Raw genomic sequence first — 14071 nt, 5'->3', positions numbered from 1 at the left:
GTAAGTTCTTTGAACAGAGAAAATTCTTTTATATTTAGTATGATACAAAAATGAAGAAATTGGATTTGTTCAATGTTGGTCTGAATTTGAATCCCTGCTGAGCCATGAAACGCAACAGGGACTTGAGACCAGCTAGCATTGCTCAGCTGGACCTACCAAAGAGAATTGTTGTGAGGATAAAACCAGAAGAGATTGTGGAGGAATAACAGGATTAATTTACAATACCTAAAACAACCAAAATATGTCTTGCTGTCAATGGCTGAAGAGCCCAAACCTTTCCCCACCCAATCCTTTTCTATCCATATTATAGATTAGCCCTTTATCAAAGTTTTCTGGAAAGTATTGAGTGGGCCCTACCTTCAGTTCCTGATCTCTAGTAGCAAAGGTGATATTAGTACTGACAGTAAGGATTAGAACTGCAAGGCGTTCAAACCGATCAGTCCTAGAAGAGATCAACCCCGACTGCTCTTTAAAAGGCCAGATCCTGAAGTTGAAACTCAAATACTTTGGCCACCTAATGAGAAGGAAGGACTCACTGGAGAAGGGCCTAATGCTGGGAAAGATTGAGGGCAATAAAAGAAGGGGACAACAGAGAATGAGACGGCTGGATGGAGTCACTGAAGCAGTAGGTATGAACTTAAATGGACTCCAGAAGATGGTAGAGGACAGGAAGACCTGGAGGAACGTTGTCCATGGGGTCGCGATGGGTCGGACACGACTTCGCAATTAACAACAACAACAAAGGATTAGAACTTAAAGAGAATATATCCCTTGTACATTAGCTCATTTTGTAAATGTATTCCCTGTGCTGGGAGTCCCCTTTTTTGCCTTTCTGGCTTGTGTGAGTGTGTATGTGTGTGTGTTTTAAGGTCTTTAATGTCATGCTGGAAAATCAATTTGAGGTCAGGAGCACATGCCACTATGATCTTTGATTTTTTTTTCTTCCACCAATCACTGTTCTCTCTCCCACCCTCCCCCTTCAACTTCAGATGCACAAAAAACTAAACACTTCCAAATGTTAGTAAAGCGCAGACTCCAAATGACCACAAGAACTGCCGTATCTTTAATTAGTGGCTTTTTCTTTTCCTAACTAAGGAGAAAATCCAAGCAAAGGGAAGGCTCATTGGCTCCACAGCAAGGTCTCCTATGTCAGGCATAGAGGATGAGGGTGATCATAAAAATGAGAGGGAAGAAACTTTATATCGGTTGGTGATGCCGATATGCAGCAACTCTCATAGGCAGATTAATATGGCTGTTAGTTCACACTGAAATGGCAGAACTTACTCTGACTACATATTCTATGATTTTTTTCAGAAAAATAATCAGCTCTAGACACATCTGGAAGATACTGATTATTTGGATTTATTTTAATTAGGTTTACAGCCAAGATACTATATGGAGCTTGTTTTATTTTGCCTTAGTAGATGATCTACACTGGAAACTGGTTAAGTAAAGTGCAGTCCTGCTAGTTCTAGACCTCTCCATGATATTACCTGAGATCTAAACAAGTTAGAAATACTGAAAGATCTGCCCTGGTTGCTAACTGGTTATCAGCGATAATTCTTAAGGTTGATATTGACCCTTGAAAATTATAGGCATAGAACCAGTTTGATGTAAATGAAGATGTCGGCTTAGAAACCAGGAGACAGTGAATTCTAGTCCCATCTTAACTTTGGGCCAGTCACTTTCTCTCAGCCCAACTCATCTCACAAGGTTGATGTTGTGAGGAAAATAGGACAAGAGGGAGTATTAGGCTCACTCTCTTCGCTGCCTTGAGTTATTAATAAAAATAATAAAGGTGGGATATAACTAATTAACTAAGTATGTGAGTTTATTACTCCCCAATATGAACCTGTCCAAAAGAAAGATCTGACAGAGTACCGTAGCCCTTCTGAAAGATATTCCTTGTCTCACTCATACTATAGGAGACAATCCCTTGGATTCTTCCCAAATTATGGAATTCATAGTTGCATTGCCTTCTCTCAACATTTAAAAATATGTGAAGATCCATAAATTTGTTTAAGCTTTTATCTGCGAATTGATATTAAAATAATATAATTTAGATTATAAGATTTTAATGTTGTTAACTGATTTGAATGGTCATCTGAGGATAAAGAAGAGAGCATAATTTAAATAAATAAAATAAGCAAATCTGTCCCCCAAAGTAATTACATTACAGTTTATAGTGATTATACCAAAACTTTGAGAACATGTGCAATGATAGGTATCTTATTGTTGGCCAAATTCCAGTTTTAATCCTTGTTTACCATATATCTTTGTTGGGTTATGTGGATTCAGTCACTTTTCTTTAGCCTCGTCTACCTCAAGGGCTGTTGCAAAGGTTAAAGGGGATAATTTGCATATCCTGGGATAAAGTTAATCCCCCAATTTCTACCCATTAGACACTAAACTCAATTCCAGTATATCAAATGAAGGTGGATTTCAGGCTTGCTTTGTGATATTTTTGTTTGATGTAACCAGTTTGGTGCAATGGTTAAGGCATTAGACCAGAAAATGGGAAATTGTGAGTTTTAGTCTTGCTACAGGCATGAAGTCAGCTAGGTAACCTTGGGCCAATCCTGTTCTCTCAGCAGTAGGAAGGAGGCAGTGGCAAACCACTTCTGAAATCTCCCAAGACTGAGGGATTTGTCCAAACCAGAGGTACGCAACCTTGGCTCTTTCATGACTTGTAGACTTCAACTCCCAGAATTCCCGAGCCAGCCATGCTGAGGGAAAAGGGAGAGGTTTCCATGCTGAGCCATGCTGGCTCAGGAATTCTGGGAGTTGAAGTCCACAAGTCATAAAAGAGCCAAAGTTGCCTATCCCTGGTCCAAACTGTCACCAGGAGTTGAAGGCACACACACAGACGCACAAACAAATCTCTAATATCCACTTAGTAGAGTCAGATGAAACATGGTATCCGAGGGACTGAACCTAACTTTCTGCCACATTCACATCTACAAGTGAACATCATGAGTTATTTTCTAATAGAGGAGAAATACATGTTTCATTGTTAGTCTTTTGCAGTAGGAAAGAAACTGATCTAGCTATAAATCATCCACTATAAAAGACTGACACATCCAGCAGAAGATCTACTATTCTACAACCTACCTAGAGGAAAGTGGTTTTTGAGCTAAAATCTACTTTTTTCTAATTTGAATTTATTCCTCTAAAATATTTTTTTTCCAAGATAGATATATTCAATGCTACATTACCAATACCACACACACTGGCTTCTAGATAAAGATAATAGGACTGGAAGCTGCTTTCTGAATCTTTCCTCCTAACTTCTAATGCTGAAGCAGTAGAAATGCCAAAGCTCTAGAGCGCTACTATTGGCAACTTTTGAACTGAATTGGCTTTCCACCATTTTAAACAGTTGTCTGACTAAAAAAATGTGCACCATATGAATCTATTTTATACTTTGGGCCAGCTTAGTTGAAAAGTAGCAGAAGTCCTCTGAAATCTCTGAGGAATTCTGCTACAAGATTTTTAATGAGAGATACCTGGAGTCTTTCGAATGAACTCAGATGTTGCGCTATGACTCATAGGAAATTGTGACATTCTGTAGAGTCTTTGGTCCTCTCTGAATTTGACTGTTTTCTTGCAGATCAACAGATCAAGACTAAAGCATAATAATACCCCAAGGAAAGAACTACCAAGTCAGACAAACAATCAAACAAACAGGAAACAATAGCCTAATCAAAGAACAACTAAGAAGAAAACAACACTCCCACAAACACTGACAGGGAAGCCACTGTATAAAGACAGAGAGTAATCATCACTCTCTTCTAGCTCTGAAGATATTACTTAGTGGGGTAATGAAATGTCTGCAAGAAAACATCCAAGCTCAAAGAGCACCAAGGATCCACAGTTTGAACCCTGAGCTACAAATATCCTCTTCTATTGGTTTTTGTGAGATTCCTCAGAAATGATGGAAGAAACTTCACTAGAAAAATTTCTCTGTGTCTTTTCACTAGCAAAATAACTACAGTATGTGAGTAAGATGGCAGTCCCATAGATGAAAGTCTCGAAATGCACGGGAGGACAATGCTGTTCCTTCTCAGATTCTCCAAACGGGCTTTCCCAATTTGCTCTTTTCTAGACATGTTCCTTCATTCCTCTAAACTATATTGGGGAATGCAATGTTCTCATTGAAAATAGTTGGCAGAATTTTATCCAAGATCTCTGAGGTCAGCATTCTGTATCTTACTGCAATTTAAAAATGTTGAATAACAACTTTTCTTCATACTGCCTGGAGATAATGGGAATTGTGTAATCCAAAGCATCTGGAGGGGTGTCAGTTCATGTTTGCTATTGACTGTGGTATCTGTATAGATTTGTATGAGGCCATTAACACTTAACAAATATTCTTTACAGGTAGTCCTCAGTTTATGACCACAACTGAGCTCAAAATTTATGTTGCTAAGTGAGACATTTGTTAAGTGAGCTTTGCCCCATTTTATGACCTGTCTTGTCCCAGTTGTTAGGTGCATCATTACAATTGTTTTTTTTAATTAAAAGTTTTACAAATTTAATACAATATAAACCCAACCCACCCCTTCCCCCCCTCCCCCACTTCCCAGAGCTGATTACAGGGTAGCAAATAAACAAACATAATCTAACTAACATTAACCAACTATACTATCAATCAAAACCATAACACACTTTAACTCCTTTTCGAAACAAGTATTAATGAATTAAAAACAAAAGTAATAATATAATTAAAATTGTTAATAATTACCTAAAATCTACACATATGCAAGATAATACTTTTCAGTTTCATATTTCTTTTGAATGTAATCAATCCATCTTCTCCAAACCATAATATATTGTTCTTGTGAATTACAATTGTTAAACTAATAACATAGCTGTTCAGTGAATCTGGCTTCCCCATTGACTTTGCTTGTCAGAAGGTTGCAAAAGGTGATCACATGACCCTGGGACACTGCAACCATCATAAATATGGGTTATTTGACAAGCGTCTGAATTTTAATCACATGACCATGGGGATGCTGCAACAGTTGTAAGTGTGAAAAACAGTCATACATTTTTCAGTGCCATTGTGACTTTGAACGGTCACTAAATGAACTGTTGTAAGTCAAGGACTAATTGCAGTTATGCAGTGCAATCCATTATTCCTTACCATATGTTTTGTCATTGAATTTTATTTTGTTTGTATGTAGTCTAGTGAACAGCAATGATTAAACTGGATAATTACTGGGATAGAGCCGGCTATTTCAATTATCTGAAGTGTATAAGCATTTTTCAGCTTTGCAAAGTCCTACTTCCGTAAATATCTCATTTGAAAGATTTGGTTTTAGTTTAGAATAAAGGACTTAGAAAATTCAGCCTTAAGACAAACTTTGGAGAACTGCCGTCGTCCATTGTCTGTAAACAGGTTTTATGGTAGACCATCATTTTGTTTTGCTCAAAGATTAATCAGGTGGTTAAGAGACAGAGAAGATGTACTCAGGAGAAATGGAAGGATTTCTGACTAAGCAGTATTTCTCGGATGTTTGAAATCTCAACATTTCTTTCTTTTCATAATTAAATTGGAAAACAGAGACCGAGAATGCTGGAGAGCCAAACAAATTACATTTATGTATGTATGTAGCTGTGTATGTTTCTTAACCTCTTTTTCAAATAATAAGTAAGTATCCTCACTGCAATTAAGGGGCAGCCCAATTAATAGTGATATCCCCGTCCAAGTTTCCTAGGCAATGGATGTTGCTACAATGTTCCTTGGACTATCAGTTATAAGCAGGTTATGTCAGGGATTGTCCATCCTTAATTCTTCCCTTGGAGAATTGCCATTGGCCACGAACAAAGGGATCAATGCTACAGGATGCTCAGAAATCCTACAGGAGAGAGGAAGTTAGGGATTTAGATTCTTAAGATGGATGAGGGAACAGAAGCAGCACTGTGAAAACTTGGAAGAGATGCTGATGGATTCTATATTTTATGAAACTTTGGTAAAATCTAAGCGAAAGAGCTAAAACAGTTTCTCAACATTGTCACTGACAGATAATACCCATGTAGTCTATTGCTACAAGAGGTTTATATCAATAGAAATAAAAAGTGTCCATTCAATATTTTGTTTAATCTTATGCATACGTGGCAGTAAGCCTACTGAACACAGGGGATTTCATTTTCTACACATCTGCACGGGATTATGTAATTGGTTCCATGGAAGATGCACCCAACTGTAGCATCTCTGAATTGCCATTTTCTTTTAAAGCAATTCCCAGAACCTACATAGATATAGACACCATGAAAGGTGTAGCTTATCCTAGAGTAAATCTCAGAAGACCACTTTAAAATGTCTTACAGGGTGAGCAACATGTAACCTTTCAGATAGAGTTGGATTACAACTCCCATCATCCCTCACTATGCTGGCTACTGCTGATGGGGCTTGGAGTTCAAGAATATCTGCTAAGACACATGTTATCCTTTCCTGCCATATCTTTTTAGTTTCTTTCCAGCTAGCCAGCCAAGGAGTTTCAACCAAGCCTGCTTTGGTGCTGGACAAGAAAATCGAATGATGTTCTGTCCACGCATCTATGTTGCTCACTTTGGGCCAGCCCAGTCTACTTCAGCCCAGGTTTTTTTTTTTGCTGGGGATAAAATTACGGCTTCCCTCACATATAATCCACCTTGAGCTTTCTGAGAATGACGGCACATATGTTGCTGTATGTCTCTAATGCTTTCTGATCATTTATCACACTTGAATGGGGAGTTATAGTCCAAACACATGGAAGGCTCCAGATCAGAACTCACACTTGTTCCAAGAAGGGAATATTTGCTTGGTGCCCTGTGGATTTAAAGCTGCCTTACCGGACTTCCTATCACCCTTAGATACTGAAACTTCCAGCTGGCCATGGGACCAGTCTGTGAAGGTTTATGTGTGTCTCTGTGTGTGTGTCACAGAAATGTTGTTTTCTTTCCTTTCCTTCCAGGGAGTTCCTTCTTAAATTTCTATTCCCCCCCCCCCCGCTTGGCTTCCTTTTTATTCCTTCCTGTGCATTGTTTTTTCCTTTCTTCTTTTTAATCTCTTTCTATCCCTCTTCCCCTCCTCTTTTTCACCCTCCAAAGTCTGAGAAGGGGGGGGGGATAGGAGAAGCCACTCATTCTTGAAGATGTTGACTGTTCCCCCCCCCATACCACCACCACCACTACTACCACAGTCCCTCCTCCTTTATTGGATACTAGCGGGTCCTCAAAGGCTCTCAGGCTGTAATTAGAGGGTGGATCCTGTAAAGCAGAGGAGCTCTCTCTCTCCCCCCCCCCCAGTCTCTTCTAACTACAGACCAACCCGTTCTCTTCTCTCTCTTTTTGCTTGTCTCTCTCCTTCCTCCTAAAAAAAAAAAAAAAAAAAAAAAACCTGCAGCAAACCCCTCAGGCTGGGACAGAGATGGCAACGCCACTGCTCGAGGTAACCTTCCTGCTGTGTGCGATCAGGGGCCCTAGAGAGTCTTGACTTGAAGCAATCTGAAGCCTTCCTCAGACCAGGTGGGAAGTAAAGTCCATACCTCAAGGACCTGGGAAAAGTAAGCAGCTATTACTTTACTTACCTTCTTCTCTTTTCCTCCTATTCTGTTGTTTTTTTTTTTTTTAAAAAAAGAAAATAAAAGAACCACGGCAGGCAGGCTTTTCCATTTCAGAAGTCGGAAAGCTGCAATTTAAGGCTGGGGGAATGTGGACAACTTTGAAGAGGCTGTATCAAAGGTTAGCAGGCTGATCAAGGTTGTTTCGTCCCAACTTTTTCAAAAAAAAGTCCGTTTGATGTTTGAAAGGTCTCCTTTCTGAGTTGCCTGAGTGTCATCTGTATTTAGTTTGTCCTGAAGGCAGACTTTTATTTTTCTTTTTAAAACAATTATTCAATTTCCTAATGTAATGGATGTGTACTATAATCCTCTTCCTCCTCCCCCCCACTTCCCATTGATTAGAGAAACTGCAAATGTTTCTCCAATCGGATTTTGAAAGAGAAATGTTGTATCCAGAAAAACGTATTTCATTCTGAAATATCACCACACCCCTGCTTCTGGAGAGAGTAGTAAAAAAAACCTACTGGAGAAAACCGACTTCTCAACCACTGTATTCACAAATATTTAGGTTTCATCTGAGGACAAAAATCCTAGTTCAGGGCTATTTTCAGATTTTACTGGCTACAGATATTTTCTTCCTCTCATTTAGCTGTTCTGTTTACAGCCTTGTTTTTAACTGTAAAAAAAAATACTAAAGGCTAAGAGCTGATGTAATGTAAAAGTGTAAAGTTTGAAGATTTGAAAGAGTTAAGTTGATAGTAATCTTTTTAAATTAAAAATGGGACTAAGAATTGACTGGAAAATAAAACCAGCATCAAGCACAGAGGTTTTTTTTAATGGCAATTTCTTTGAAGTTTTTTTTTTTTTTTAAAGAGAATTGAGTAAAATAGACTGGAAATAGGTGCAATAGTAAGATTATGTTTCACATTAAAAAAAATCTAGATACAGACTTCCCTTCCTTCAAGGCTTAAATGTGTAATCTTGGAAAAATGAAAACTAGAGGCAAAATAGTGACATTTCTTAGGTGTTCCAAGGGAGAAAAAACTTTATTTGCTTTGTTGAACAAAAAGATTATTAGAACTATTGGGACTTAGTCAATTGCTGAAAAAAAACTGAAAATCAGCTAAATACATACACACAGAGAAACACACACACATTTTAAAATAATGTGATTCTTGCTAGCTGCCACATAAAGTGTTCAGGAAGTTTTTTCTGTTATTAAATAGGATTATGTTAATTATAAGGGGACTGCATAGTTGATTCATTTGGCTAAAACACCTTTCATAGCAGAAACTATTTTTGTCCATCTAAGGTAGCATTAAGTAATACCAGTTATATTAAGTTTATAATCTCTCTAATACAGTAGCTATATAAGTCCATTTTATTTTCTCACATTGCAGAAATGGAAGTGAATCTGAAAGTCAATGACTAGTGTAAACCAAAAGATTTCAGCTATTGTTCTAGTTCAGCCTAGCTCTCAAACAAATTAATTCTTGATTTTTCAGTTGACTGAAAAACGACGTTGGGCTTAATATTTGGTTGACTGAATGATCTAAAATTTATATAAACTGGTAATATCTTTACAATGTAATTGGCTGATGGTGATCCAGGGACCGTGATACATAGTAGTTCTTTATTACAATCTGCCAAACCAGATTATTGGGGGGGGGGATTGCAGTTGCTCCACTGATCTCAACTAACCATTAAGTCATTTTTAATCTATGAGGTTGTCATGGAGTTGCCTTGTAAAATCAGGCCATTGATCTCTCTAGTCATGTGCTCTCTAATCACAGGATGGCTCTCAAATGCAACTGTCTTTGGGCACCTGGAAATGGAGTTGCTAGAGGACTGCACCTGAGAACTTCTATAAAGCAAATGCTCTTTAGCGTAGCCTTAACAGCTACCGTTGCCAAAACATTTCATTGAGTAGGAGATGAAAGACTGTTCTGTGGCTAAATACTTAAGATGGCATTAATGATTGTTATGGACAATGCTCAGTTTGATCCAAACAAGCTTTGCTGTGCTGGCATTTATAGCAGCAAATTTGCCACTGACTAATATAATGTTTGTTAGATTTGGCCATTCTGAAATAAAAGCTTTAGTTAAAGTCTGCGTGAAATAGTTGTTCTCTCCTTTGCAGTATACTAGGTCACATTTTCAGTAGTTCTAAAACAAATCAAGAATGTTCTGAGTTCTGGCAGAACCCTCAGAAATGTTGGCCAAGAATTCTGAGATTTGAAGTCCAACGTGTAGGGAAACACTAGTTGGGGATACAGGCCTGTGTGTTGTAATTCACATTACTTTAGTCTTTCATTTTGGATTGTGGTTTTAAAAAGAAGAAAAGTAGCAAAACAATGGAGCAAATCAAAGTATCTCACTAAAGGTTACTTTAAATTTTTTTTGCTCCAAAGATGGTCTTCACCCAAATATCTAAAAGGGGAGCATACTTCCCTTTTGCAACATGAAGGAAAATATTGATTGGTACGGCCATTATCAACTTTTCTGTGCATCGGATAAAGTATCCATGGGAGCAGAGAGGATTGCAATACGTCTTAGAAGGAAAGAAAGAGGCAGGCCCATTTAAGCTCCTCAAAAATGCTCCTGTGAATTGTGCCTTTCAGTAACTAAGAGCAACTGATTTCAGACACTATGGCGTATCCACATAAAAACAGAGAAGCTTTTCAGGTATTTAAAGAGATATTGCCAGCAGCTGGCATTGCTTTGATCGCTGGGATCATCTGCCTGGGAGTTCCTGTACTGGCATCTCTTTTGAGATACTAACTTTCCTTTGCTTAGCAATGTCTTGACATTTTTGAACAGATCTCTGTCTTGCTTTGGACACTTTGCATTTTTTTAGAAGAAAGAAGAAACAATCGGGAGAGGCACATTGGATTAGAAATGTACCCCACCCATTTTATGGGCCATTTCTTTCCTCCTAAGAAGGAAGAATCAGCTCAAGAGGATAAATAAGAAAAAAAACTAATCAGTATTTGTTCTTGGACAACAAATAAATATAGCAGATGAACTAAAAATGCATATAACCGATGACATGATTAAATTCCCAAAAGCTCATGCTATAATACATTTATTAGTTTTTAATTTTCAGAAAGATAGCTGCATTAGTGATTTGCAGCAGCCTTGTGACTGAAAAAGTATATGCATGATGCACCAAAGTGTATGTACTGTCTATCTGATAATAAATTTGTTAGTCTTTAAGGAACCGCAGGATTTTTGTTGTTGTTAATCCTTTAAGTTTGAGGGATGGGACTATTCTATGTTGACTAAAATAAAATAAACAGAACAATTGACCAACCCCTCCAGCACCACAGCCATCGCCACCGGCTTTTCAGAATGTTTCCATCCCGGATAAAGGTTGTTTTTATATATTTCATTTTGGATTTTTGTTACCTGTCCAGGAAAAGGTTTAAAGGGAAGAAAATGATTTAAATTAATATTGGCAAATGTGCACAAAAAAAGACCGGATTACTGCCAGTGTTCAATTTCTTTTTAAGAGAAAGAAAAAGTTATTATTATATATATTTGTATGCAGGAATAGTTAAGATTTTGGATACAATATCAATCAGAATGAATATGGATGTAATAGACTCTAATTGTTCAACAGTAACATGGAATTAGAGATTACTGTAATATATAACCTGTTATCTGTCAAAGCAAGAATATACACTGTATATTCTTGCTTTGACATTATCACTTGCAGAACAGAAAAAGAAAGATTCTTGGGTTCTTTGACCTAAGTTTGGAAAAGAAATTGGATTTAGAGGCAGAAAAACCAAGAGTCATTCATTTTCCATCCAGTTTTGGACCGAATGTATTAGGTTAGCCCAGTCATTCCCAAACTATGCACTCAGATCAATAATGTAAGAGAACAGCCAATAGTATGTGGGCAAGCATTAATCATTAAAAGTTCCCACGAAGTCTAAAGCATCTTCCTACAGAGAAGCTGTTTTTTTTGTTTTTTTTTTTGTAGTATCTGAACAATCCATTATCTTAATGCTTTCCAATCAGCATCTATGGGGGGGAAGGGGGGAGGGACAGCTCTATTATAGGCTACCTATAGCATCCCTGAATGAATCACTGCCCTGGGATTCTTCCTTCTAATTAGATACCTTTTGGAGTGTAATCCACTTCTATTACCAAATGTCCAAGAAATGTGCTATTTTTCTTCCTGATTCTTTGCCAGTGAATGAGTCATTTGCTTCATCAGCACACTACAATGTTGATCATATAGATCCCATTTTACTAAGTTGTTGTTTGTCAAAATGAGGAGAGAAACAGAAGTAGAGTCATTCCTATTTCTGCACTCCAATGAGTGAACTTAACCAAGTCTTCATTAAACACAGTGGAACTTATTTACAAATAAATATTATCCATTATTTATCGATTTGTTATTCCAACACAGTGTTTAATATAGTGCAAATTGTAAGCTTGACTGGAACCTGTCCAACAAAATCTTTATGTGTGTTCTTGTAGCCAAGCTTGAGGCTTTAGAGCATTTATTGAATTTCCCAGAAGATGTCGCCCCTGCTTATGATGCTACAATGTGACTGTTTATCGACACTGAGTCTATTAATCAATGTGGTTTGCTATACTGTGATTCTTGCACTCCTCAACAAAGCTATATACATTAGTTTGTACTGGTGATTACATCATAAATTTCTCTCCCCGTTTCATAGGCTATTTTAAATCCACTACAAATCTCATTTATTTTTCCTCCTTCTCTTCTTGACAACTTGTGTTTGACTCCTTGTACTGCCCAGCAGTTAAAAATATATCTCCTAGAAACAATACTTTTTAAAAACCTGTAGCCAGGCTAATTCTCTCCTTTTTAAAATAAAGAACAAACTTCTAATTAGAACCAGTATTAACCACTAACGTTATCAGCATTACCTAATGAAAAGCGGGTCTTTGTTTTGAAAGCGTAGGATTAACGGGAAGCAGGTATAGAGAAACTATGGGTTGGTAGCTGTCAGCATATTGACTGAAAGACCCAAGAGTGTAGGACATTTTAAGCTTGGGGAGAGGAATATAAATGGTATGGGATAGGTGGAAAGGGAGAAATCTCTCCTTCTCTGAACTCTGTTTCACCCAATCACAGTGATTGACAGTAGCAGTAGCACAGTTAGGTCATATTTAACTTTTTGTGTTGGTAGGCTAATCAGGGGTGGTTTTTATCTTACTTAACAAACTAGCTTCGTTTGTTAGCTTTGCTTACAGATCACTTATGGACACGCTTTTTGTACTGGTCTAAGACTACAACAAACTCCCTGGCTGATTGTTCTTATTCAGCCTGCTGAATGGGACCCTAGCCTGCTTTGCTACCCCTTAAGGGTGCCATGATAAAGTAAATTAAAAGTTAATTAAGAAATTAAAAATATTGCAAGATTGGGATCAGGTGTAGGGACAGCAAATGTTTTGCTGTTAAGAGGGTTTTTTTTTCCAGTTTAAGGGCCTATGAGTAACATTTTTAACTCAGTCATGAGGAAGAATCCAAAGTGTAATCTGTGTGGGACAAGGAACTTCCTGATCCTCACTGAACCCTCTCCAAACTGAATTGGGTGCATCATCTAATGAAAAAAGAGAGGCACATAGTAAAGTCTCATACTAATAGATTAATAAGGGTAGGGGGAGCTGGTATTTAGGAGTATACATTAATTTTGCAGTGCTTTATGTTATTTGCATGATGATGTCATCATGCAAATGAAGCATAACGTCTCATTTGTGTGGGGTTTTTTGCATCATTTGTGTGATGACGTATGTGCAAATATGTAAATTGAAACAAATGATGTAATTTGTGTCTGGGCACAAATGATGTAAATCCCAATAGAGATTGGGTCCTTTGCATGAAAAGTCTATTGTATTGAAGTCTAATCATGAGCCTTCTTTCTGTTAGGTGCCTTTCCTGGTTACATAAGATTAATTCCAAATATTGGAGCCCAGTTTGAACATATCTACAATGTAATGAGCTTCCTGTGTTTTTTTATATGTTAGGATTGGTCATTCAGCAAAAAAATTGTTGGTAAAATCCTGACATGGTGGTATTATTACTTCAGATAGTAGGCAAAGTATCGTTTAAAAATATCCTTCTGTGTTTAAAAATAAGCACAGTTCTGTCTGGTTGAAAGAAAGTGCTTCAGAAAAATTAGGTCAAGTCCAGCCTACTCTTGTGCATTTTCTATTTCTAAGTATTTAATAGTGTGCTGCAAAATATGGTGACCTTTCTGAAGTGATACAGTCTGTCCCATCATTTCTGGGGAATCTTCCCACCTCTTTTTGCTGCAAGACTAGACTGGGCCTGTATTATTATTGTTCTTGATATTTCATCTTGCCTTTTTATATACAACTCAAGGTGGGAAACATACCTAACACTTCTGCCTCCTTCACTTTGAAACTTTTCAAGAAAGGTTGGTAGCTATGTCTCTTTGGATGTTTTGTCTAGATAAAGGAGGCACAGTTAGGCTCAACATTATGTGATTACCCAGCTAGAAATTCTTTGGTCTAAAGAC

At 37.6% G+C, this 14071-nt stretch overlaps 1 protein-coding gene across 1 annotated transcript in view; it reads left to right on the top strand.

Moving 5' to 3' along the window:
* The first annotated feature begins 7393 nt into the window (after positions 1–7393).
* Positions 7394–14071, top strand: part of SP7 (Sp7 transcription factor) — a 46369-nt gene continuing 39691 nt past the window's right edge. The window contains exon 1 of the mRNA XM_039347726.1: positions 7394–7550. The gene's annotated coding sequence lies outside the window, so the exon portion shown is untranslated. The remainder of the gene's footprint in view (positions 7551–14071) is intronic.

This window comes from Crotalus tigris, unplaced genomic scaffold (assembly GCF_016545835.1).
Source record: "Crotalus tigris isolate CLP2741 ecotype Arizona unplaced genomic scaffold, ASM1654583v1 scf7180000018101.4720394464:4744507, whole genome shotgun sequence".
In the NCBI taxonomy this organism is placed as follows: Eukaryota; Metazoa; Chordata; class Lepidosauria; order Squamata; family Viperidae; genus Crotalus; species Crotalus tigris.
This window is presented reverse-complemented; position numbering and strand designations above follow the sequence as displayed.